Here is a 26,460-nt window from a genome sequence, read left to right as displayed (position 1 = left end):
ACGCTTAATGACAAACTATGATTAAACACTTTAATAAATTAGTTGGTGTTGGCTACGATGCTGATCATCCAACCCATTTCAGTAATTCCATCAATGCAATAAAGATATGTATTTCATCCAAATTTTCTAAGCCAGGGGTTGGCTTAGATTCAAATATGGAAATTTCTGGTTGTAATTTTTTTCAGTAAATTGTGTCTTGTGACAGTGAAAGAAGAAAAGTTATTCTCAATTTAATTACTATAGAGGTTTTCTAATGGTTCATAGGTGCAGAATGTTTGTTCAGAAAAAAATTTTTACTAGAAAGTCCTGTGTTTAAAAGTATAGTTGCTTAAGTTGATGTCGGGGAGCTCCTGAAAAATACTCATCCAAAGTCCAATCTTCCCCCTTTGCCCTATAAACACCTGAAGAATAGCCACATGTGGCTCTTAGGAGCACGATTTACAAGGCATTAGTTTGTTGAAAACAAAGTTCTTTGAAATAATTTGAAATAAAGTTTAATCATGTTGCAATTTCACATTGGCAAATGTTGTCTTTGGCACAGTAAGATATTGGATATCTCTGTTGATTGATTAAGTTCAATGAATGAGCCTACATAAATAAGTAATATAAATTATATTTTTCTCTTCTCAAAGTTGACATTGATTTAACAATATCTTTTTAAAATCCTGACCTCAGTGATAGCAGATACTCTTTAGTGCTTTAGTGGTACTAGCCACTTCTCACTGTACACATGGAATCTGATTAGACATTGTGCTTACTATTTTAATAACAACCTCCTATATACAATTGTTTTCATTCACTTTGATAATTAATTTACCTAATGGAAATGCTGTATACATTTTATAAAGATATATTCTCCCCATTTTATACACACAAAAATTGTTGGTTTGAAACGTACCCCAAGTGGTATTTAGAACAAAAATTTATATTTGAGCATATACTTCAGAAACATTTTGATGCTGAGCTATGTAAAATGGGAAACATTCTTAGGACTCTGATTTGGTCCAACAAAATTTAAATCAGGAGATGAAGGAGTAAACTCCTATTTCCATGGGCTTTCATATTCAAAAAAAAAAAAAGAGTGATAACTTTAAGTGACTTAAAACTATTTCATTTGAGAATTATGAAGATGGCATAAAACTTTTCCTTGCCAACCAATCCCAGATAGATCCTGATCTAGAAATGAGAAAGGAACACTCTTTCCTCAGATGATAGGACTTCCTTCTAAATCTGGGTTTTTCCATAAGCCTTTTGATCTCTATTCCCAGGAATTCAGCAAACCAAGAAAGAGGAATGAAAATCAGCAAGCGTTATCATGCAAGTTCCCTTATTTTTCCGCATCCATCTTAGCTTATTTGAACCTCTTAATTGATGAATGAGGACTTTATCAAGCCTGGCAGGAGTCGTTATGTCTCTGATTTTCCTTGAAATGTATCTGTCATGCAGCTCAAAATTGAATAGCCAGTTTGGGGCTTAAGCAGAGACATGGCACTGACTTAAGACACTCTGAAGGGAATGAATGATTAATGCAGTTTATAGACAGGATAGCGCTTCTTCTGTCTCATGTGCTTTTTGTATGTAATCTCCAGTGGTTCAAGTTCAGATGGATCTAATGAAAAAGGACTAGATGTTTTCCACCTTCCCTTCAGAGCATGCTGTACGATTTATCCACTGACAAAATGTGCTAATGAAATGTCACCTTGGACAGCTTGCTAAAGGATTGATGGGCTGAAAGTTTTGCACTTTATTTAACTTTTGCAGGAAAAATGAATAAGTCCTCCAAACTCTGTATGATATAGAGATCCATTATGGTTTTCTAACTCAGGAAGTAGCTATGCCACTGATGGAATAGAGGATAGAGAAAGATGCTGATGGGGCAAAGTTTATAAATAAACAAATTGAGGATGTGTGGCTTTATTATGCCTCCATTCTAAATTATTGTCAAGTTACATGATTTTATGAAGGCATTTCCTTCTATATACTTTATGCAATTGTTTTCAATCTATTAGTCTATCAATGAGAAATAAAACTATCAGGCTTTGTAGCCAATTAATCTATTTCTTTATTTGTTCCTTGTCCCTTCATTACCAGAATCCCAACTATAAGAGAATGGTTTTAAGCCTTTTAATTCCTTCTACTCATAAAAACTTCATAATCTGTGAGCAATGGCTACTGGAGATCATTAAAGAGAATTGGAAATGGTAGACAAAGAATCAGGATGTGGAAGGACATAAAACTATACATAATCACAGAGTCTGTTGATAGAAGTGAAGGGGCAAAACATGCAAAGTGGACGAAGTGAAATCAAAGAAACAAGAAATACACAAAAATATTGGAATGCAGATAATATCTGCATATCTATGTTATGATTTGAGTACATCCGTACTGACCAAAGTAAACAAAAATAACCATATGGTGTAAGTATACTCATACACATACACATAAAATGATAGGCTTACAGAGAGTGTCTGTAAGCTAAGGCCTCATTTTATTTAGCATAGAGAATGGAAGAGAAAAAAGAAGGCTATTTTCTTAACTCTTTAGTCCACGGAGAAAATCTGGTAGAATCAACCAGGACAATAAAATTATGATCTAGCTTTCAATAGCCATAGCTGTTAAAATGAGAATGATTGTATTGCTAGTGTAATAGTAGCTGCTATTGCAATTAAGTCCCAAAACTTTAGAGACTTATTAGAATAGAAATTGATTTCTCTCATTCTGCACATAATATCAGGTGCAGAATGGTGGGGTGCTATCCTCTGCTGAGATTGAGAGACCTGGATTCTTTCCATCTTGAGGCTTTGCTATCTTTGATACATAGCTTCCAGGATTGTTTTACATAATTATATCAAGCAGGCGTAAGGAAAAGAAACGTGAAGATCAGCATAAGAATTTCTTAGGAGCTAGACCTACTAGAGATCCACATTTCTTCTGCCTATTTGTAGGCTACATGACTAACCCTTACTACAAAAGAAGCTGGAAAAAGTGGATTAGGTTAATGTCTAATAAAAAGAAGAAATAAGATAGAAAATCTGGTAGTAGTTCCATTCATTTTTATTGGAAAAATCAAATAATATAATGCATATAATAAGGCAAGTATCTCATAAGCATTTCTTTCTTCATCCATCCCTTTAATAGCGAATACCTCGTAATTATAAAACTTTGTGGTTACTCTTATTATTCAGTTCTAATTAAGATAGTTACTTTGTAACCATTGGGAAGAAAAAGGTACAGCCAAAGACAATTTATTTAATAAAATTGAAAGCAACTGATTATGACCTTTAGATTATAAAATCACTAAAAAGAGAGGAGGTATAGTTCCACTCTCTGACCTTCACAGTCATTTTGGAACTGAAAATATGTTTTCTTTGACTTGTTTAAATTCTACCATATTTCATTCTCTTTCAACACATATTTTGTGTATTGCATCTCAGCATGATTTCTTAATTTTTTATTATGTACATACTTGGATGCCAACCATGACATAAAAGCTGCTCAAAGGTATATTAAATATTTACACTTGTTTCATTTTTAAATCCAAAAAGATAATCTGTTTTAAATGCATTCATGTCACATTGTGGTTGCCAAGTTTTTTGAAACATATTAAACTAAAATTTGAAAGTTACCAAATTGGTGATTAGAAATTCATAGACCAGGATAATTTTTGTTTAATGTCTTTTGTTTTATGTGTTAGATATTTTCAACTTTTAAAACCTATATGTCTTGTGACCTAGAAAATTAGGACTGCCAGTGTGGCCTATACAACATCGGGCCCCTGTCATCTTCCCCTGTGATAGAAATGTGCTTAAACTTACTGATGTTTATTTATGTAAGTTTTTGTGATTTTATACATTTTTAAAACATATGACTTATGCCACACTTCATTAAAATGTGGGTGGAAGTAAAGAGTATGGAAAAGAGAACAAGGTTTGGAGTGAGCAAGACCTAAGTTTGACTCTTGTATCATCACTTTCAACTTTGTGCATTTGAGTATTTCTTAGACTCTGAGTCTTAATTGAATCATCTGAAGACTGGGAACAATAATACAATGTTTGAATTATACATTTTATAGGAAATAAATTTTAATGGGCTTAGAATGTTTCCTAGTACATAGTTGATTCCCAATAAATATTTTTTGGAATATATCAAAGTTAAATTCTACAGTATCAGAAATCTGTTAATGTAGTTTGTATCATTCTGATGCTGTGATTACACTAATTTGTGTAATAGGATTGATAATTGAATATTGTAGGATATCATATGTGAAATCTGAAAAGCCAAACTCATAAAAACAGAGTAGCATGGTGGTTACCAAGGCTGGGAGTTGGGTAACTGGGGAGATGTTCATCAAAGGGTACAAGCTTGAAGCTGGAAGATGAGTAAGTTCTGGAGACCTAATGTACAGCATTGTAATTACAGTTAACAACACTGTATTAACATATCTCAAAATTGCTAAGAGGGTAGATCTTAAATGTTCTTGCTAGAAAAAAAAATGAAAGGAAATGTTCTCTATGACCCCTTACCATAAAGTTTGTATCTACCTGAGGTTTTTTTTATTTTTTTTAATGAAAAATGGCATTCCTCTCCCCTAAAATAAATAAATAAATCTATTTATAAAAATAGGTTTCAGGTACAACATTCTGATATTGAGCATTTCTCTACTGTTTTCCTAAAATTGTTGCTTTATTGTAAGACTTTGATAAATCATGATGAAGTTACATGACTAAAGTATAGTTCCTCTTACTAATAAAATATCCCTTATATTTCAGATCTGTGCCTGGTGCTTTACCTAATTATCAAATTTAATTTTATAATTATCTTATGAAGAAGGCAATAGTCTGCTTAAGATAAATAGTTAATATATAATTTAATTCTAATAAAAATAAGAGGTCCAGAGAGGGACATATTCTCATCTAGAGCTTTCATCCACACTACATGGTTAGGATAAGAAGCAGAAGTGCTAGTAAGATGCTCAATGTAGGATAAAAACAAGATTTGCTGTGAACCTTCATTGACCACAACCATGGAAACCACATCCTTTGAGGTCTAGTGCACTTAGTGGAGACGAACCACAAATTTTGCTCTGAGCTTTCTGATAGAAAACATGAAAAAGAAGTAAAACATAAACTCTAACATGATTTATTAGTTCCATAAAACCATAGACTGAAGCACTCATTAAAGTTAAAAAAATAAATACAGACAGAATATAAGTTTAAAAATAATGCATTTGAAACGTTTTTATTGTAAAAATCAAAACAAACTACAAGGGTTGTTCCTAAAGCAATATGAAGTCTATTGAGGGCAAGCACTAAAATGTTTTCATAATCTTAAAGAAAGATTTTGAGTATCAGGTGTGTGGAATTCGAGATTTTAGGAAGTATTTTAGACAAAAGAAACCTAGCCTTCTTTGAACTATTCTGAGCCTGATTTTTATTCTGTGTATTTTAGTGCAAATCTAAAATACTTAAAGTTTGTTTAAGTTTGGAGACCACTGGGGAATCCCTGAGTGGCTCAGTGGTTTAGTGCCTGCCTTTGGCCCAGTGATCCTGGAGTCCGGAGATTGAGTCCCACGTCGGGCTCCCTGCATAGAGCCTGCTTCTCCCTCGGCCTGTGTTTCTGCCTCTGTGTGTGTGTGTGTGTGTGTGTGTGTGTCTTTCATGAATAAATAAATAAAATCTTAAAAAAAAAAGTTTGGAGACAATGAAAATTTTCCATATAATTTGTTCAATTCTTACAGCTTTTCTCTACCTTTACTCCAGTTTATAAACCCTATCAAAACATATTTTATCATATTTGTGCTTTATTTACCTGTGTTTTGAGTCCTTCAATATATACAAGAGTATGTGACAATGAAATGATTGCATGGAGAATCCAGTTCAGTCTTTAAAATATTTGAAATAATTTAAAGAGTAAACAGGAATAGTGCAAGTCAGTAACATCCCAGTACAGCGTTGCTCAGGATGAAAAAAAAAGCTAGGAGTTCTGCAGAGTCACCAGTTACAGCAGAGAATGAAATACTGAACATAAGACATAGTACTAGCTTTAGAATTCTATTTAATATTCACTAGGGTATTCCAAAAATGTCAGGTCTTGCTCTTTAAACTTTTATTGTGCATCTGTGCATTTTCTGCCCTTTAAAGCCCTGATTCACTAACTTTTTAAGCCAATGGTGAAAATATTTCTGGTTTCCGCTGAGACATACTGGGGAGAAAAAGGTATTTAATTCAATAATAATTAACTGACGAATATTTCACAGAATGAAAAGGAAATTCAGGGAACTTTTCTGAAGGGGTAGTCATACAATGAGCCTGAAGAGCTAATAATTGGCATATAATAAACTATAAGAGAAAAAATACTCTAAATGTTTTAACATTATCATTCAAAAGTTGTTAGAAAAAGCTTGCTACCTGACTCTTAAATACATACAAAAGTACTTGATGTGTCGATTAAATAACAACTAATAAACGTTGTGATGCATCTCACCTTTCTCTTTTATGTAAGTTTCTATGAGTCAAAAGTTTTCAATTGTCTTATGAAGGCAGATTCATTCACTCACCAGTCATTTTTCAAGCCTAACAATACAGTTAGATAAAAAGATCAGAGAGGCCTGATGCTTTACTCACAGAAACAGTGCCTTTGTGAAGAAATCAGACATACATACAAGTAATCACAACTGATGCTCTGAAAGAAGTGTAAACAGTGCCAGGTGAGAACTGAGAGAGAAAAACTCAATCCAGAAATTTAATAGAAAATGTAACTCTTGACTCTCCTATTAAATGCCCAAGAAATATTGGCAAAGGTTATAAAGATTTTGAAGATGATAAGCACTTCATCTTAATATCACCTTGACCTTTTATATTCTAACCTTGAATAAAATTTGGCCACAATAAGGCCACTTCCTTCGACCTTAAAACTCATCTTGATTGAATATAGTTTAATGTTTTCTTTTATAAATAGGAAATATTTTATTCATTTTTAGAGGATATAATTTCAAAAAAGTGTCACCTGTATTTCCTTGTCATTGGTTCACAGCTGTAGAAGAAAAGTATGTCAGATTTACCTGCATAGTTTTTTTCAAACTATATCGCTAGTCTCTCTGATACTCAGATATTGCACCTTGATCTTCTTTTGCCCCAAAACCAGAAATCTCTGCCCTACAGCCCACACTTACAATAATAATGCTGTTATAGCTTTCAGGTGTATGGAGTATATAAATATTGGGATATTTTTTGTACAACTGAATACCTGGGATTTTGAAATAACTAAATTAAAATAGCTGGATATTTTTTCTTTATAATGAAGAAATCTATTAAAATAATTTTCAGTTTTCCAATAATTTTCATTTTTCCTTGCTTACCAGGAAGGTTTACATTAATTATCTTAACTTTCACAGCTAACATATATGCTTCTTCTTGTTCTATTCTTATTTGCCCTTCTATATTCTACATATCATGAGAGTCACTGTATGGTGTATTTGGTTCCTATTCCTCCTCAAACAAATTACCACACATTTAGTAGTGTAAAATACCACAGTTATCTTATAATTTTGGAGTTCTGCAATCTAAAGTGAGTCTCAGCTAAAACCAAGGTTAGACAGGCATGTTTTCCTTTCTAGATGTTCTGAGGAGAATCCATTTTCTTGCCTTTTTGGGGTTCCAGAAGTTGCTCAATTGCCCAGCTCCTAACCTGCTCCCATCTTCAAAGTCAGCAATAGTTGACAGAGTCTTTCTCACAATTCCATCTCTCTGGTTATGACTCATTTACCTTTCTCGTCCCCATTTAAGAATGTTTGTGATTACATCAGGCCTACCAAGAAAATTCAGGATAATCTTTTTACCTATGTTCAATTGAGTAGCAACTTTAATTTCTTTTTTTTTTTCAAAGATTCTGTTTATTGATTCATGAGAGATACACAGAAAGAGGCAGAGACATAGGCAGAGAGAGAAGCAGGCTCCTTATGGGGAGCCTGATGCAGGACTCCATCCCAGAACCCTGGGATCACTACCTGAGCTAAGGGCAGACACTCAACCACTGAGCCCACTGGGTGCCTTTTTCCTTTATTTTAAACTGTATTATTTGCTGTTTCAAGAAAAAAAAATACTCTTATTTTAAGAATAATTATTATAAATAATAATTTTAAGAAATTATTCTTAAATGACAAACAATGCACTTAATGTTGACAGATTAAACCTGCTTATGAAGGCAAAGGGCAGTTTTATTTTTTTTTTGTTTGTTTTTTTAATTTTTATTTATTTATGATAGTCACAGAGAGAGAGAGAGGCAGAGACACAGGCAGAGGGAGAAGCAGGCTCCATGCACCGGGAGCCCGATGTGGGATTAGATCCCGGGTCTCCAGGATCGCGCCCTGGGCCAAAGGCAGGCGCCAAACCGCTGCGCCACCCAGGGATCCTAAAAGGCAGTTTTATAAAGGGCCAGTGGTTTCCTAGTTTTCTCCTCACATATTTTCTATCTAAATAGGGTGAGTAGCCACACTGAATAGCACATATTCTTTTTCTTTTTTAAGATTTTATTTATTTGTTTATGAGAGACACAGAGAAAGAGGCAGAGACATAGCAGAGGGAGAAGCAGTCTCCTCACAGCAAGTCCTATGTGGGACTCCATCCCAGGACCCCGGGATCACACCCTGAGCTGAAGGCAGACGCTCAAACACTGAACCACCCAGGTGTCCCTGAATAGCACATGTTCTAAAAGCCTCCAGGAAATATTCCTAAAAACACCTGTGAGATAGCGGATGCAGGTTGAATAAGGAAGGGAACTGAGAGATATTAAGTAGAGGAAAACAGTCTGAAATCCAGTTTCCTTCTCCTGAATTTATACAGATTAAGTTGAAATGTTTAAATTGTGCTGTACCTTCCTAAATCTTTGAGTCAGGAATTAATTGTTGGTGGGAACATTTGTCAAGAATGTCCTGACACATAGACCCACAAAAGGCTCTTCTACAAGCCACTCTTCTAAATATGTGCTTATGAAAAAAATATCCTATTCTGGATCTTACATTCTAACTGACTCAGAACAGAATTAGAATATGTAAAGACATTCCAGTAAATTTTTTTAACCTATAGGAACTATACATTGAAACTAAAAAAAAAAAAATTGTGTTGAATTTACTATTGTGAATTATATAATAAAGGGAAAATGAAGACACAAGTTAAAGGAAAAAAAACCGATGTTTTACGTATACACTTAAGATGTGAACTCTGTTTTGTCCTCAATGAATGACATTTATGTCAGTAAAAAAAAAAAAAAAAAGTAACATTTAAGGAATTTCTCCATATGCCAGTGTCTGTATTGGATATTTCACATATGCTATTTTATATAATTTCCACAGCAACACTACGAAACATACATTTTTCTTCCATTTAAAAACTTAATTTGAAAAGACAAAACAAAAATAGCTATCGTAGCTATTAAATCATTCTCATGTTCACTATTCATTTCCTTTTTCCTTTATCCATAGTGGATAGAGTGTACTGCCTTTGTCCTTGACTTTAAGCTTGACCATGTGACTTGTTTTGGCAAATGGAATATCATAGATTGATATAATGCAGACTGATGACAGCAGAAGAATACAATATGCTTCAGTTTTGGCTTTCTCTTTTGTGCTTCTACCATTGTCATGAGAAAGTTTTCTCTGGCATCTCGATACCCTTAGCTGAGCCCAGAGCTAACCCAAGCTTACCCAAATACCATAGACAAGAAAAATGTTTAACATTGTATGCCACTGAGAATTTATGTTGGATTTTTCTATAGCAAAATATGACTAATGAAAAATTGTTGATGGGGTAACATCATAAAACAAAATAAAACAACCTAGTGGAAAAGCTAAAATATATGCTATTTTCTTTGGGATTAGTTAGCAGGCAGCAAAGAGACTCATGAGAAGCTGGAAGAATGATGCATGTTGTTTAGTGGTGATGCATTCAGTAACTTTTTAGGTATAGTTATTTAAGAGAGAAAAAATTCGAGGCAGGGTGTTGTCTTCATGTCTTATTAAGGTGCAATAGGAAAGTGATGAGCTCATTAAAGAACACAGCAGAACAAAAGCTGGCCAGTTTGCAAGCAGAATTTAGAAAGAATAGAGAAAGCTTAGCAATTGCATGGCTGGAAAAAGGACATGCTTATCTTCAAATCAATGTTGTGTCTTAACAAAGATGGCTTTAATGTTCCCCTCAGTTTGACTAAACTTTAGGCAGGTTTCTTCCTCATTGTTGGTCCCTGATCTCCTTTTTCTTAGGATATTTACTTTTGAAAACTTTCTATTGTAAATTCCTTTCTGCCCCTTTGAAATGTAAATATTGTCCCAGCTTCTTGCCAGTTTTACAACCCAGAAATGTCTTTCTAAAGACCAGGAAGCCATCCCTTTTAAGATAATTATCATAGAAAATAGTGTTCCTATCTTTCAGTCTTTATGGAAGGGGAGGAGCTTAACTTCTTCAATGAACATCAATTAACAGACACAGGTGGCCTAATCATAGAGAAAAACATTTGCAAACTCAGGAACAATTCAGTATGTTCGGATTGTTGGACCCTGGCTCACGGGTGCCAACGTGTCCCGGTGGATGCCCCAGAGACTCAGACCCCAGACAGGCAGATGCAATTAGCAAGAGGGTTTATTGGACGTTTGTGCAAACGGGCTCTCTGCCTCTGAGGAGGAAGAGAGCCCCGATTAGCAATTACAGGCATCTTTTAAAGGCAAAAAGACCGCTTAAAGGCAAAGAAACTGGGGGAGTAGCATAGCATCCAGGTTATTGATTTCTCAACGTGAACCTGTTCAGGGACATTTCAGTTGGGGCGTGGGGGGGGAATGGTTTTCTTATCTCAGACAACCAGAATATTTTTTGTTGCTTAAATTCCAGGAAGACGCAGGGATGGGCTGCCTCTGGATTAGGGCTGGTCCTACTCACAGGGCTGGGTTTCTTCAGGATGATGTATCCATTTGACCAGTCTCCTTCCCTAAAGTTCTCTAGTACTTTTCCACTGGTTCACTCACCACAACACTTAAAAATATTCCCACCTTTAAAAAAAGAATTCCCACCTTTTGTTTCAGCAGAGTTGAGTTCTAGCTTTCCTCTCTTGGAAGAATCCTAAATAAGGCCTTCTTATCTGTTTAACTTTGTCCAGTGAAATTTTTCTTTGACAGCCCGTTGGAAAACAACCTCAGTTAAAGGACATTTACTCTGAATGTTAGAATAAGTCGTGACTTCAGAACAAAGACCAAATCAAGCAGTGACTGTGACATTCTTTGCCAAAACATCCAAAAGTTTTCAGATGCATCCAGCACATGTTTTAAGCCAAACAAGGATCCTAAGAAACCTAGGGGTTTAAATCCATAGCATTGTGATGTACCCAAACTACTAATACTTAAAAAGAGAGGTACTTTTTGAAAGAATTTGAGAGGTGACTTTGGCACATGGGATTGACTGGAATCAAATATATGGAAACTTACAATGTTTCAAGGGAATTTACTGGCAAAGGTGCCACCTGCCTACACTAAAAGAGTATGAGAGTTTTGAGAGTAAAAAACATTCAGCAGGAAGCCAACCAAGAAATCTGCTCAATATTCTTTCCAAAAATGGCCAAGGAGAGTGATGCAAAAGAGAAATTTCCAGAAGTTGGAATCAAGAGATATAAAGGACAATGCATTGAACTGAACTGAGGTCTAGTCAAAGGATATTTCCTATCCTTAGGGTATAGGATTCTGGAAATACTTGCTCAATAGCACCTCAGAATTACCATAGACCAGTAACTGCTATTTGCCTCCTCCTCTTTATATTGTGAGTAGGAGTTTTTATTATGGCTCTCCTATCCCTTTTCCACTATTATATTTTGGATGCATGGGAAAGATGAGGTATAGACAACATATCTAGCTCTCTAGATCCATAAGTACAATATCTGGACCTGGTCAGTCCTGATGCCATGAAAACATGGGACTTTGGATATGTTTTGGACAGGGACTGAGTATTTTTCACGTGGAAAATACAATTAATATTTTGAGCAAAAGGAAGGCTGAGTGTGGCAGCTATAAAAATATTCCCCTTCAATCTTCTGATTCTGAGGAGGGCAGATAGGGTGCTGCCTATATACAGATGCCTGAGAAATACTGAGTGGTCTGTATGAAAGGTTGACACCCTGGGGTGACATTTGTCTCTGCTAGAATGAGTTGGGGATATTTTGGTAGTTCCAAAATACATAAATATGTATCTCTTAAAAGCATCTACCCTTTAAAAATTTTAGCTTTTACCCAATGAGACACAAACTCCCAAGAGAGAGAAAATAAATACTTAAATATTGTTAATAAATAATTAAAATGTTATTCTACTTTCATGACAACATATTTTAATTAGGTCAAAATTGTATACTTATTTGTAGATTTAAATAGAATAGAGTGTCCTTGGAAATATACATTTAATTTTACAGAGTGTTTTAGATAAATCTATCTAAATAAATAAATCTATTTATTTATTTATTTATCTATAAATAGATAAATAAATCTATTTATCATGTTTGCATGTTTGAAGAAACGTGTGTTAAAATATCATTTTAATATTACGGATATGATCACCACAACTGGTTAATATCTGTAAGGAAGAGTACAGAATTTGGAATGAGATATTCTACTTAACATTTCTGTGGCCTGTAACATGCATTTAACCTCCCTAAACATCAGTATCATTTTCTATAAAATGGGGATGATATTAAATGTCTTGTAGGGTTAGTGTGAAATTAATTGCAATAGTATCTGTAAAGTTTCTATTGAACAGTAAACTCTCAAAAATTTAATTTCACACCTGTCCCCCTACGAACACCCACACACAATTTTTCCTCAATGCATAATGAATTGTTTATCTGACGTGAAATATAAAATTGAAATTTTTTAAGTGAATCTGTCTGCTTAGGACATAAAATATGCAACTCCATTCACTTTTAAGTTCTAGCCTGTCCTTCACATAATGCTGGTCAGTTATAGTAAAACTAGTCCTATTTTATGGCTGCATCTCTTATTTACCATAGTAGTTTGGCAGATGAAAGTATTAGAAAATTATATTAGGTTAAGCCAACAAGTTATTTTAAAATAAATAGGCTTTAAATTCAGGAGAATTTAAGTCATGGGAGGACAGAAGTAGGAGTTGGTCTGAGCTTATTAAAACCTTATCTACTGAGGGCTCCTGGGTGATACAGGCTTGATAAGGGACAGACTCTTGGTTTTCAATTCAAGTCATGAGCAGAGGGTCATGGGATTGAACTACACTTTGGGCTCCACGCTAAGCGTGGAGTCTGTTTGGAATTCTCTCTACTTCTCCATCTGCCCCTCACCCCCACCCCCAGTCAAGAGTACACATTCTCTCTCTCTCTCTCTCTCTCTCAAATAAATAATTAAATCTTTAAAAAAGCTTATCTACTGAATATATATTTAGATTTCTTTCCTTGAATTTTGTGTGGCCACATACTTGGAGATGAGGGAAAGATGGCAGATATGATGCTGAGTTCATGCAGTGATGCCTATAAAGTGAGCTGGTGTGTCTGAAATGGGTTGATAATCTTGAGGTGACATCTCTTTTGTTGGAAGGGCTCTAAGAACGTTACTAGTTCTGCTTTTATATATGCCTTTTCTTGTACAGGGCCTGCTCTGGTGACCTGCTCTCTCTATCTGTTGCTCACAAAATTTAGCCTATCTCCTTGGAGTATGGGGGGATGAAATAGATTTGGATTCAAATCCCAGCTCTACTATCTCAGTAGTCATATAATCTTGTATGAATTTCATAAAATCCTAGAATTCACTTCCCTTACCTATTAAAGAAATAAAAAGTATCCAGCTCATGAAATCCACACCCCTTCCCAGATGAAATGAAACAACACGTGTCTGTGGTATAGCATGATCAACCATTAGTAGTCACTCAGTGGAAAATAGCTAATATTAGGTTTGAGAGTCTCACCTATGAAAAAAAATATTTAATCAAAACCTGAGAAAAACATAATGTTGAAACTCCAGATTTTTTTAAATATCCTTTCAAAGTAGGAAACAGAAGGGAATCAGAAATTGACAAATTTATATCTGGTTGTTATAAATGAAAATAGAACCAGATTAATTTCTTAGTGAAAAGAACATATGCAGGGGTCACTTCTACCAAGAGTATGATCCTAAAAAATGTGGGTCCTTAGTATTGGTTATTTAGGTGACAAAGTAAGTTTCTTTTCATAATTCTACTTTAAAATCCTATTATATTTTGTTTGAAGGTGTTTTAAAAGCAATTGTTTTTGATGATCTTGTAACTAACAACAAGATCCCTTTTTAAAAATGTATTCTGTATTAGAAAGCAAATGTATCAGGACTAATCTTTTGAGTTAGGACTGCAAGAAGGTACATAGATAGTTACTTTAACCATTGCATTTAAACTGGTCCAGAAATGTCTGGCAAGTAGAAGCTTGTAGTGAATATGTATGAGGAAAGAAATGTAAAGACTTGAATTTTTTCCCAGAGAACATATTGAGAGTATTTGGAGGAAACAAAAAAAAAAAGGAAGACCTTTCCTAAGCTTACAAAAAGTTGTCATAAATACACATCCTGGTTGAGTGGCAACAGACTGTATCTGTTTGGAAATCTATGAAGAAGGAATTCAATGGTAAGAGGAACCAAACGTGACTCATGAAAAAATTTGGGTGATTTCAGCACAGGAACAAACAGATGAAAGGACAAAAATTTAGGAAGACTTCCTAACACATGACAGACAGATTTATGTGTGACTATGATGATGGGGATTCTTTTCAATTGTAAAGGTGTCAGCCAGAAATGGACTGGCAGAAGAGATATTAAAAAAAAGTAACTTACTAGACCTTTGGGTGCCAGTCTGTTCCAAGGAACTGAAGTATCCATGATATGTTATTTGAACTGCATAAATTGAACTGCAATTTAAAAAAAAAAATCCCTGATTATTTCAAAGATAACCTTTGAGTCCAGCCTATTAATTAATGTAAATTTATATTAGAGAATGAAGTGTGTCATCTGATATAAAAAGCTGACAGGAAGGACAACAGCCCATTAGTTTTCTAGCAGCCAGTGTCCTGGGTTTAATATAGATTGCTAAAGAAAATAAGAGGGAGCTTTTGGGGTTATTCAAAGACTCAAACTTTGGAAGGAAAGTTTTTAAAAAGTTGTACACTTGCAAGTAGGAAAAAGAAAATGAACATACTTGAATCCCCAAGGTCAGCAAGAGATCAATGGTAGCCATCTTTCAATCTAACCAAGAGGTATAATTCATAGGAATACACTCATACTATGTCAACAATATAAATGAGAGAAAAACATGGTTAGAGGAAGGTGATAAACAGACTTTACAACTCCAATTGCTGGTGTTCTTGCCCTTGTATTATCCTCCCCTGATTGTGAGGGAGACCTGTGACTTGCTTCTAACAATAGAATATGGCAAAGGTGATAAGATGTCACTCCTCTGATTAAGTCATGCTATATAAAACTTCATCTTGCTAGCCAACTTGCTCTCCTTCCTGACTTTGAAGAAGCTAACCTATATGAGTTGTATGGTCACAAGGACATTAATTCTGCCAACAACCAAAGCTATCTTGGAAGTGCTTCTTCCCCTCATCGATCCTCCAAATGAGAACCCAGTCTTGGCTGACATCTTGATTTCAGCCTTGCAGAGGACCCAACTAAGCTGTGTCCAGATTCCTAACCCAAAGAATCTATAAAATAATAAATGTATACTATTGTTTTATGTCACCAAGTCTGTGATGATTTGTTATTCAGCACAGAGATCTAATACAAGTAAAACCATCAGTCTTCAGAGATTAAGAGTATCTTGGTGAAGATGGAAGTTTCTTGCTAAGCTTACGGACCACTAAAACCTTTTGAGGTGCCTTCCTAGCACTGGGGTACACGTTATGCTGATGGAGCTTATTTAATGCCAAGTAACTATATGAAGTTAAGCTCAAGCTCCAAATTCAAAATAATGAAGGATAAATAAGTTTTCGAGGCTAGCTATCCAAAGAATTAATGATTTCAACAACTTATTTTTTTAATTCATTTTTGTTTTTAATTGTGGCAAAATAAAATTCATCATAACAACTTTTTAAATATACATTTCATTAGTTTCAAGTGCATTCACATTGTTGTGCAACTGATCTCAAAAACTTAAACTCTAATCATTAAACAACAGTTCCCCATTCCTCCCTTCCCTCAGCCTCAGGTCACTACCATTCTTTCTGTCTCTGAAAGTGACCACTCTAGTTACCTCACATAAGTAGACTCATACAGTATTTGTCTTTTTGTTATCAGCTTTTTCACTTAGTATGATGTCCTCAAGGTTCATCCATGTTGTAGCATATGACAGGATTTCTTTCCTTTTTAAGGCTGATAATATTCTATTGATTGTTTGTTTATCCATTCATCTATTGTTGGACATGTGAGTTGCTTCTACCTTTTGGCTACTGTTAATAACTTTGAAATGCCATATAAACATACAAATATTTCTTTTTTAAAAAATATTTTGTTTATGTATTTGAGAGAAGAGAAAGCATGAGCAAGAGCAGGAGCAGAGGGAAAAGGAGATACAGATTGATCTCTTGAATAAGGGGCCAATGTGGGGCTCAATCCCAGGACCCTAAGATCATGACCTAAGCCAAAGGCAGACGCTTAACTGACTAAGCCACCCAGGCACCCCTAAATAAACAAATATTTCTTAAAGACTCTTCTTTCAGTACTTTTGAGTGTTTTTTCAGGAGTGGAATTGCTGAATCATTTGGTAATTCTAGTTTTATTTTTTTGAAGAACTGCCATACTGCTATCCATAGCAGCTATACCATTTTATATTTCCATGAGCAGTTCACAAAAGATGTAATTTCTCTACAACCTTACCAACACTTTTTATTTTCTGGTATTTTGATGGTAGCCATTATAATGGGCATGTGATGATATCTCAGTATGGTTTTGATTTCCATTTTCCTAATGATCAGTGATATTGAGCATCTTTCCATTTGCTGGCCATTTATGTACCTCCTTTGGAGAAATATTGATTCGAGTTATTTGCTTATTTTTCTGTTTGCTTATTTTTAATTGAATTGTTCATTTTATTGTTGTTGAATGGTAGGACTTTTAAAAATATATTTTGGATATTAACCCCTTATCAGATATATGATTTACAAATAATGTTTCCCATTCTGTAAGTTGCTTTTTCACTCCAATGATTGTGTCCTCTAATGCATAACAGTCTTTATATTTTATGTAGTCTAGTTTGCCTTTTTGTTTCTTTTGTTTCCTATGCTGTCTCTCTCTTAAAAAAACAAAAAACAAAAAACAAAAAAAAAACAAAAAAAAAACACAAAAAAACCCACAAAAACAACATTACACTGGTATTCCTGAGTGCTCTAGTCCCAGATTCAAAATGAAACTCAGAAATAATGATCATGCTAAAGTAAATCTGTCATTCATAAAAAGAGAAATAATGTAGCTGAGTTTAGTAAGAGAGAGAAGAAACCTAGCAGCCAAGATAGCAAGACCAGGTAAGGAAAAGCATACTTATGTCTCAGAAAAGCATACCCGGGCAGCCCAGGTGGCTCAACAGTTCAATGCTGCCTTCAGCCCAGGGTGTGATCCTATAGACCCAGGATCGAGTCCCACGTTGGGCTCCCTGCATGGAGCCTGCTTCTCCCACTGCCTCTCTCTCTCTCTCTCTCTCTCTCTCGAATAAATAAATAAAATATTTAAAAAGAAAAGTATACCCAATCAATTCTCTTTCTAGGTTTCTTTATTTGAATTCAAATTATTTGTTAAAATATTGCCATTGTCCTTTGACTTTCCCTATTTTCTCATGTCTAAAAGCCTGATTTTTTTCTCAGGATCATCCTACTATAGTTTTTATTTAATGATGTGTGGATCATTAATGAAGCAAGAGCTAGACTCATAACTCCCACTGTATTTTGTTCAATTTTATGAGATAGTTGAGGCTTTCCAAATGCAATTTTATTGAGGGAGCGAACCTTGATATTAACTAATTTCAGTCTCCCAGTTCTCTCTGTTCTGAGATATGGCTAGGCCTATCAGTTGTCAAGATCACGCAGCCTCATTACTTTGTTGGTGGGTTTAAAAGTGACTTCAGGATGTGGGAGCCGAATTATTCAGAAAAAAGAGTTGTGGAGGTTGTCTGATCCATTTAGTTGACACCCTGCAGGAGGCTTCCTACAGCCCCCATCACCAACACGGTTACCATCCTCATGACACAACCTGGGATAGAACAGAATAGGTTCATCTGATGGAGTCTCTAGCCCCAGTCTTTCTGTCTTTTGGGGATAATTGTCCAACTTCTTTAGCCAGTGCACAGCTTAACCCCTGTCAGAGTTCAGTGAAGGAAAATGAGTCTGAATGTATAGATCTCTGGAAGCAGAAGGCACCCTACCTCATTAAGGGACTGACCTGTAGCTGGGCTATGGGAGCATATGAGATCTCTTTTTGTGAATGCCACCCAAAACAAAGCAAAAAGCCTTCCTAAATATAATAGACTGTGTAGCCAGTTTTCAGGGCTGATCTTGACTCTTGCATAGAGAGTCTATATACAACACAGTGATTTCACTGGTGAGCGCTTTATACAAAGTGCCTGAGTTTTGGCAAACAATTAATTAGAAAGTTTATCTTAGGGCAGCCCTGGTGGCTCAGCGGTTTAGCACCTCCTGCAGCCTGGGGTGTGATCCTGGAGACCCAGGATCTAGTCCCACATTGGGGTCCCTGAGAGGAGCCTGCTTCTCCCTCTGCCTGTGTCTCTGCCTCTCTCTCTCTCTCTCTCTCTCTCTCTGAATAAATAAATAAATCTTAAAAATAATTATTAAAAAAAGAAAGTTTATCTTAGAACTGGTACTATATTTAACATAGAGACTGTAACTATGCTCTGAGCAAGTTGCCCTATCAGGAATATGGAGGAAGCTCATTTACCTCAAAAGTATTTTTAACTAAAACCTCATATTGAAATATCAGAGAGGGTGACAAAACATGAGAGACACCTAACTCTGGGAAACAAACAAGGGGTAGTTGAAGGGGAGGTGGGCGGGGGCATGAGGTGACTGGGTGATGGGCACTGAGGGGGACTTGATGGGATGAGCACTGGGTGTTATAGTATATGTTGGCAAATCAAACTCCAATAAAAAAATATGCCAAAAAAAAACCCCACCTCATGATGGAGTCTAAAATAACAGAAGCTCGCTTTGTGATCTCAAGTAATTCTTTCTCTGGGTCTCAGTTCCCTTATCTGCAAAACTGATGCTACATAAAATAAATTAATTTCCCAGTTTTAATCTGTCCTTGAGTTTTATTCAAAATCCATGAAGTGTATGGGGAAAGCAAGTGAGTGGTATGTACATGATTACATGACATCATAGGCCTCAAAATGGATTTTGTCTTCTTTATAATCCAAAGCAAACTATGGGCAAAGAGGTTAATTACAGCATCCAACACTGTGAATGTGGTGTACTTAAATGTGGATGTGAGGACACTGTGGAAAGTAAGCTCCTCATGGTGAATTTACCAAGTCCACATTTTACACATGGCAAATTTCTTATGAGTATTTAAGGTCTTGACGTAAGAAACTTGCATAGCATAACAATCTGTTAATATTACAAGAACTCCTTATTTTTGTATAGTTTATTTTGGTTGTAATAAAATCTGCAACTCACTTATTACATGCAATCATTGTATAGGTGCTACTTCTTTCAGAGTCTTTAACAAGTATCTTTACTACTACAGCAAAATATTTGAATGAAAATGTGTGATTTGTGAGTGTTCAATCTAGGGGGTGGGGTAAGAAAGAGTGGCATAGTGGATTGTATTGTTACTATAGATGCACTCCCTAGTTTACTGGATAATCATTTTTCAACAATAATGAAATTAAGCTCATGTTGAGGTCATAACTTTTGAGAGCCAGGAATACAGAACTACAGAGAAGTGAGTCCATGTGATCTCATTCTTTTATAGTCCTGTTGGCCCACACAGACTCCTAAAAAGTGTGTATTCCAACACAATAAAAGATGATAGTGAAATCTTTTTTCCCCCTCTATCTGTTCTTTTCCTCTAGATTTTCTTTTCCATTGTGAGTGTGCCCAGCTTCCACAAACAATTATGGATAACAAACTATTGTACTACTTATGTCATGAGTAGCTAAAGAGTGTGCTGGAAGAGACGTGAATAACACTCAGAATTTTTCACTCAATCTTTATGTACAGTATTACATTAATTTGTTTGGGAATTATACAGACATTAGTAAGGTACAATATTATAATGTCATATAAATGTTAGGATAGATTTTTAGAAGAGGAAAGATAAAAGTTTCTATTATTCTGAACTTATTCATCAGTAAGTTACCCTAGCTGTCCTCCTAAAAGTCTACCTATGGAATTTAGCTAGAAAACTCTGTGTCCTATAGAAGCAAATGTTGCTACCTAAAGTTATATGGTTTTAAAATACCCTTCTTGAAAATAAGAGGAATTATGCAAGAGATTTGTAGCATATTCTGGATGAAGACAGGAGAGAACATAAGTCTGGATATATTGTGCTTTACTCTATATTATAAACATGCAAATGGAAGGTCAAGGATTTATTATTTAAAAAAAATTCAAGTGGGGAGGGATATTATGGCCTTATTTATTTTTTAAGTTTAGATTGTCATATGTTAAGTTTTATTAAAGTAGAACACATCTGTATGAAATCTAAATGGAAAATTGAAATGAGTTTATGTTTAATGCATTGATGAATTAATGAATTATTCATTCATTCTTTCATTTGTATATCACATATCTACCAAACATATACCTAGCATCTCTTTTGTTCAAAATAGAGTAGATATTACTGCAGGAACAAATAACTCCTTTTTTATTGATGTCAACAAACAAAGATTTATTTTCTATAGGAATTACATGTTGGTGACAGGATGACTAGGATCTCTGTTCATTATCATGTTGCCTTTCCTCTGGGACCCAGGCTGATGAAGAGGCTACACCATAGGCAAACACTAGTAGAACAGAAAGAGACTGTGTTGAAGTATGCACTGTCTCTCAAAGCTTCTACCCAGAAGTGACATATGCCACTGTGACACACATTTCATCGGCCAATGCAAGACACATGATGTGATTTGAGTTTATTTTTTAAGAATTTTAAAATTTATTTATTCATGAGACACAAAGAGAGAGACAGAGACATAGACAGAGGGAGAAGCAAGCTTCTCACAGGGAGCCCGATGCAGGATTCAACGCTGGATCTGGGATCATGCCCTGAGCTGAAGGCAGACACTCAACTGCTGAGCCACCCAGGCATGCTGTGATTAGAGTTTAATGATGAAAAATACAATTAGCCCAATTTCTTACCCAAGTTTTTAGGAATGCTTTCCTGTCCCTAAGTTAAATAATGCTTGAAACAAGCAGAAATAATTTTGTTACTAATCCCAGAAATTACTTGTTCCTGAGAGATATGAGTATCAATCAAATAAAAGAACTTATTGATCAATTTGATTGATCTAGTATCAATCAAATAAAAGAACTTATTGATCAAAACTAACATCTCACTACTAACATGGGCTTCATGCTCTTTACTTTGTTGTGTCCACCAATCCATAGCTATCACATTGTTTTCTGATCTCAACTAATTCCCATTATGCAGGACCACTTTAAAATAACTAAGCTTATGCCCTAAAATCCTAAAAAAATTCTCCACTGACTTCACACAATATTAAGACTCTCAAAATGGTGTTTTTCTTATGCCACCAAAGAAACCTTGCTTTGTGTGATCATTAAGTTTTTCTTCTAGTCTTTTTGAAGAGTAAGCATTTGACATATACCTACCCTACACCTAGAAGAAAACTGGAAACTAAGTATTACTGAATAGAGCTAAAGGCAATCATAGTATTTAAATGTTAGGTAGTGTGATAGACATTCGAGACATAGATTTGACTAAGGCCCAGGCTTTGTAACAGTGTAGTTGCCTCATAATGTTTGTTGAGTGAATCAGTGGAATATAGAAAGTAACACAAGCATGTGTTAATCTTTTAATACATTATGAAGAAAATTATAATAATAGAGCAAAATAGATAATAAAGATATATAGAAACTCACTGCTATGCAACCCATTGTTACTGGGATTAATTTTTTTCTGATTTGCTTGTTTCCCAGATATGGGAGTGAGATTACCCTTTAGGGAAGTTGACAATTTCTCCTTAACATAGTCCCAAACAAGTCACTTCACAAGAATTGGAGAACTTCAGTAAGAAAACCTAGTCTAGAAGAGAATAATGTATTTTACAGTTTCTCAAATTTCTCTCTCTTCCATACCTATAAATCCATGAAGACATGATGTTGTTACCTGTGAACACCTAATGAAGTATAGATTTACAATAAATATATTTTTTAATAGTAAATTTATTTTTTATTGGTGTTCAATTTGCCAACATACAGAAAAACACCCAGTACTCATCCCGTCAAGTGCCCCCCTCAGTGCCCCTCACCCAGTCACCCCCACCCCCTGCCCTCCTCCCCTTCCACCACCCCTAGTTCATTTCCCCGAGTTAGGACTCTTTATGTTCTGTCTCCCTTTCTGATATTTCCTACCCATTTCTTCTCCCTTCCCTTCTATTCCCTTTCACTATTATTTATATTCCCCAAATGAATGAGGACATACACTGTTTGTCCTTCTCCGATTGACTTACTTCACTCAGCATAATACCCTCCAGTTCCATCCACGTTGAAGCAAATGGGGGGTATTTGTCGTTTCTAATGGCTGAGTAATATTCCATTGTATACATAGACCACATCTTCTTTATCCATTCATCTTTCGATGGACACCGAGGCTCCTTCCACAGTTTGGCTATTGTGGACATTGCTGCTAGAAACATCGGGGAGCAGGTGTCCTGGCGTTTCATTGCATCTGTATCTTTAGGGTAAATCCCCAGCAGTGCAATTGCTGGGTCGTAGGGCAGGTCTCTTTTTAACTCTTTGAGGAACCTCCACACAGTTTTCCAGAGTGGCTGCACCAGTTCACATTCTCACCAACAGTGTAAGAGGGTTCCCTTTTCTCCGCATCCTCTCCAACATTTGTGGTTTCCTGCCTTGTTAATTTTCCCCATTCTCACTGGTGTGAGGTGGTATCTCATTGTGGTTTTGATTTGTATTTCCCTGATGGCAAGTGATGCAGAGCATTTTCTCATGTGCTTGTTGGCCATGTCCATGTCTTCCTCTGTGAGATTTCTCTTCATGTCTTTTGCCCATTTCATGATTGGATTGTTTGTTTCTTTGGTGTTGAGTTTAAGAAGTTCTTTATAGATTTTGGAAACTAGTCCTTTATCTGATATGTCACTTGCAAACATCTTCTCCCATTCTGTAGGTTGTCTTTTAGTTTTGTTGACTGTATCCTTTGCTGTGCAAAAGCTTCTTATCTTGATGAAGTCCCAATAGTTCATTTTTGCTTTTGTTTCTTTTGCCTTTGTGGATGTATCTTGCAAGAAGTTACTGTGGCCGAGTTCAAAAAGGGTGTTGCCTGTGTTCTCCTCTAGGATTTTGATGGAATCTTGTCTCACATTTAGATCTCTCATCCATTTTGAGTTTATCTTTGTGTATGGTGAAAGAGAGTGGTCCAGTTTCATTCTTCTGCATGTGGATGTCCAATTTTCCCAGCACCATTTATTGAAGAGACTGTCTTTCTTCCAATGGATAGTCTTTCCTCCTTTATCGAATATTAGATGACCGTACATTTCAGGGTCCACTTCTGGGTTCTCTATTCTGTTCCATTGATCTATGTGTCTGTTTTTGTGCCAGTACCACACTGTCTTGATGACCACAGCTTTGTAGTGCAACCTGAAATCTGGCATTGTGATGCCCCCAGCTATGGTTTTCTTTTTTAAAATTCCCCTGGCTATTCGGGGTCTTTTCTGATTCCACACAAATCTTAAAATAATTTGTTCTAACTCTCTGAAGAAAGTCCGTGGTATTTTGATAGGGATTGCATTAAACGTGTAAATTGCCCTGGGTAACATTGACATTTTTACAATATTAATTCTGCCAATCCTTGAGCATGGAATATTTTTCCATCTCTTTGTGTCTTCCTCAATTTCTTTCAGAAGTCTTCTATAGTTTTTAGGGTATAGATCTTTTACCTCTTTGGTTAGGTTTATTCCTAGGTATCTTATGCTTTTGGGTGCAATTGTAAATGGGATTGACTCCTTAATTTCTCTTTCTTCAGTCTCATTGTTAGTGTATCGAAATGCCATTGATTTCTGGGCATTGATTTTGTATCCTGCCACACTACCAAATTGCTGTATGAGTTCTAGCAATCTTGGGGTGGAGGCTTTTGGGTGTTCTATGTAGAGTATCATGTCATCGGCGAAGAGGGAGAGTTTGACTTCTTCTTTGCCAATTTGAATGCCTTTAATGTCTTTTTGTTGTCTGATTGCTGAGGCGAGGACTTCCAGAACGATGTTGAACAGCAGTGGTGAGAGTGGACATCCCTGTCTTGTTCCTGATCTTAGGGGAAAGGCTCCCAGTGCTTCCCCATTGAGAATGATATTTGCTGTGGGCTTTTCGTAAATGGCTTTTAAGATGTCGAGGAAAGTTCCCTCTATCCCAACACTCTGAAGGGTTTTGATCAGGAATGGATGCTGTATTTTATCAAATGCTTTCTCTGCATCTAATGAGAGGATCATATGGTTCTTGGTTTTTCTCTTGCTGATATGATGAATCACATTGATGGTTTTACGAGTGTTGAACCAGCCTTGTGTCCCAGGGATAAATCCTACTTGGTCATGGTGAATAATTTTCTTAATGTGTTGTTGGATCCTATTGGCTAGTATCTTGTTGAGAATTTTTGCATCCATGTTCATCAGGGATATTGGTCTGTAATTCTCCTTTTTGGTGGGGTCTTTGTCTGGTTTCGGAATTAAGGTGATGCTGGCCTCATAGAATGAATTTGGAAGTAACTCCATCTCTTTCTATCTTTCCAAAGAGCTTTAGTAGAATAGGTATGGTTTCTTCTTTAAACGTTTGATAGAATTCCCCTGGGAAGCCATCTGGCCCTGGACTCTTGTGTCTTGGGAGGTTTTTGATGACTGCTTCAATTTCCTCCCTGGTTATTGGCCTGTTCAGGTTTTCTATTTCTTCCTGCTCCAGTTTTGGTAGTTTGTGGCTTTCCAGGAATGCGTCCATTTCTTCTAGATTTCCTAATTTATTGGCATACAGCTGTTCATAATATGTTTTTTAAATCGTTTGTATTTCCTTGGTGTTGGTAGTGATCTCTCCTTTCTCATTCATGATTTTATTAATTTGAGTCTTCTCTCTCTTCTTTTTAATAAGGTTGGCTAATGGTTTATCTATCTTATTAATTCTTTCAAAGAACCAACTCCTGGTTCTGTTGATCTGTTCCACAGTTCTTTTGGTCTCGATATCATTGAGTTCTGCTCGAATTTTAATTAACTGTCTTCTTCTGCTGGGGGTGGGTTCTATTTGTTGCTTTTTTTCTAGTTCCTTTATGTGTAAGGTGAGCTTTTGAATTTGAGATCTTTCCAGTTTTTGAATGGATGCTTGTATTGCAATGTATTTCCCCCTCAGGACTGCTTTTGCTGCATCCCAAAGATTTTGAACAGTTGTATCTTCATTCTCATTAGTTTCCATGAATCTTTTTAATTCTTCCTTAATTTCCTGGTTGACCTTTTCATCTTTTAGCAGGATGGTCCTTAACCTCCCGTGTTTGTGGTCCTTCCAAACTTCTTGTTGTGATTAAGTTCTAATTTCAAGGCATTATGGTCTGAGAATATACAGGGGACTATCCCGATCTTTTGGTATCGGTTCAGACCCGATTTGTGACCCAGTATGTGGTCTATTCTGGAGAAAGTTCCATGTGCACTTGAGAAGAATGTGTATTCAGTTGAGTTTGGATGTAAAGTTCTGTAGATATCTGTGAAATCCATCTGGTCCAGTGTATCATTTAAAGCTCTCGTTTCTTTGGAGATGTTGTGCTTAGAAGACCTATCCAGGGTAGAAAGAGCTAGATTGAAGTCACCAAGTATAAGTGTATTATTATCAAGGTATTTCTTGAGTTTGGTTATTAATTGGTTTAAATATTTGGCAGCTTCCACATTCGGGGCATATATATTGAGGATTGTTAAGTCCTCTTGTTGGATAGATCCTTTGAGTATGAGATAGTGTCCCTCTTCATCTCTCACTATAGTCTTTGGGGTAAATTTTAATTTATCTGATATAAGGATGGCAACCTGCTTTCTTTTGAGGACCATTTGAATGGTAAATGGTTCTCCAACCTTTTATTTTCAGGTTGTAGGTGTCCTTCTGTCTAAAATGAGTCTCTTGTAGACAGCAAATAGATGGGTCCTGCTTTTTTATCCAGTCTGAAACCCTGCGCCTTTTGATGGGGTCATTAAGCCCGTTCACATTCAGAGTTACTATTGATAGATC

This window comes from Vulpes lagopus, chromosome 7, assembly GCF_018345385.1.
Source record: "Vulpes lagopus strain Blue_001 chromosome 7, ASM1834538v1, whole genome shotgun sequence".
Lineage (NCBI taxonomy): Eukaryota > Metazoa > Chordata > Mammalia > Carnivora > Canidae > Vulpes > Vulpes lagopus.
Note: the sequence above shows the minus strand (reverse complement) of the source record.